Here is a 2,500-nt window from a genome sequence, read left to right as displayed (position 1 = left end):
CTAACCCTAACCCTAACCCTAACCCTAACCCTAACCCTAACCCTAACCCTAACCCTAACCCTAACCCTAACCCTAACCCTAACCCTAACCCTAACCCTAACCCTAACCCTAACCCTAACCCTAACCCTAACCCTAACCCTAACCCTAACCCTAACCCTAACCCTAACCCTAACCCTAACCCTAACCCTAACCCTAACCCTAACCCTAACCCTAACCCTAACCCTAACCCTAACCCTAACCCTAACCCTAACCCTAACCCTAACCCTAACCCTAACCCTAACCCTAACCCTAACCCTAACCCTAACCCAACCCTAACCCTAACCCTAACCCTAACCCTAACCCTAACCCTAACCCTAACCCTAACCCTAACCCTAACCCTAACCCTAACCCTAACCCTAACCCTAACCCTAACCCTAACCCTAAACCCTAACCCTAACCCTAACCCTAACCCTAACCCTAACCCTAACCCTAACCCTAACCCTAACCCTAACCCTAACCCTAACCCTAACCCTAACCCTAACCCTAACCCTAACCTAACCCTAACCCTAACCCTAACCCTAACCCTAACCCTAACCCTAACCCTAACCCTAACCCTAACCCTAACCCTAACCCTAACCCTAACCCTAACCCTAACCCTAACCCTAACCCTAACCCTAACCCTAACCCTAACCCTAACCCTAACCCTAACCCTAACCCTAACCCTAACCCTAACCCTAACCCTAACCCTAACCCTAACCCTAACCCTAACCCTAACCCTAACCCTAACCCTAACCCTAACCCTAACCCTAACCCTAACCCTAACCCTAACCCTAACCCTAACCCTAACCCTAACCCTAACCCTAACCCTAACCCTAACCCTAACCTAACCCTAACCCTAACCCTAACCCTAACCCTAACCCTAACCCTAACCCTAACCCTAACCCTAACCCTAACCCTAACCCTAACCCTAACCCTAACCCTAACCCTAACCCTAACCCTAACCCTAACCCTAACCCTAACCCTAACCCTAACCCTAACCCTAACCCTAACCCTAACCCTAACCCTAACCCTAACCCTAACCCTAACCCTAACCCTAACCCTAACCCTAACCCTAACCCTAACCCTAACCCTAACCCTAACCCTAACCCTAACCCTAACCCTAACCCTAACCCTAACCCTAACCCTAACCCTAACCCTAACCTAACCCTAACCCTAACCCTAACCCTAACCCTAACCCTAACCCTAACCCTAACCCTAACCCTAACCCTAACCCTAACCCTAACCTAACCCTAACCCTAACCCTAACCCTAACCCTAACCCTAACCCTAACCCTAACCCTAACCCTAACCCTAACCCTAACCCTAACCCTAACCCTAACCCTAACCCTAACCCTAACCCTAACCCTAACCCTAACCCTAACCCTAACCCTAACCCTAACCCTAACCCTAACCCTAACCCTAACCCTAACCCTAACCCTAACCCTAACCCTAACCCTAACCCTAACCCTAACCCTAACCCTAACCCTAACCCTAACCCTAACCCTAACCCTAACCCTAACCCTAACCCTAACCCTAACCCTAACCCTAACCCTAACCCTAACCCTAACCCTAACCCTAACCCTAACCCTAACCCTAACCCTAACCCTAACCCTAACCCTAACCCTAACCCTAACCCTAACCCTAACCCTAACCCTAACCCTAACCCTAACCCTAACCCTAACCCTAACCCTAACCCTAACCCTAACCCTAACCCTAACCCTAACCCTAACCCTAACCCTAACCCTAACCCTAACCCTAACCCTAACCCTAACCCTAACCCTAACCCTAACCCTAACCCTAACCCTAACCCTAACCCTAACCCTAACCCTAACCCTAACCCTAACCCTAACCCTAACCCTAACCCTAACCCTAACCCTAACCCTAACCCTAACCCTAACCCTAACCCTAACCCTAACCCTAACCCTAACCCTAACCCTAACCCTAACCCTAACCCTAACCCTAACCCTAACCCTAACCCTAACCCTAACCCTAACCCTAACCCTAACCCTAACCCTAACCCTAACCCTAACCCTAACCCTAACCCTAACCCTAACCCTAACCCTAACCCTAACCCTAACCCTAACCCTAACCCTAACCCTAACCCTAACCCTAACCCTAACCCTAACCCTAACCCTAACCCTAACCCTAACCCTAACCCTAACCCTAACCCTAACCCTAACCCTAACCCTAACCCTAACCCTAACCCTAACCCTAACCCTAACCCTAACCCTAACCCTAACCCTAACCCTAACCCTAACCCTAACCCTAACCCTAACCCTAACCCTAACCCTAACCCTAACCCTAACCCTAACCCTAACCCTAACCCTAACCCTAACCCTAACCCTAACCCTAACCCTAACCCTAACCCTAACCCTAACCCTAACCCTAACCCTAACCCTAACCCTAACCCTAACCCTAACCCTAACCCTAACCCTAACCCTAACCCTAACCCTAACCCTAACCCTAACCCTAACCCTAACCCT

Source organism: Patiria miniata, unplaced genomic scaffold (assembly GCF_015706575.1).
Source record: "Patiria miniata isolate m_02_andy unplaced genomic scaffold, ASM1570657v1 HiC_scaffold_7, whole genome shotgun sequence".
Lineage (NCBI taxonomy): Eukaryota > Metazoa > Echinodermata > Asteroidea > Valvatida > Asterinidae > Patiria > Patiria miniata.
The sequence above is the reverse complement of the archived record's forward strand: the minus strand, read 5'-3'. Positions refer to the sequence as shown.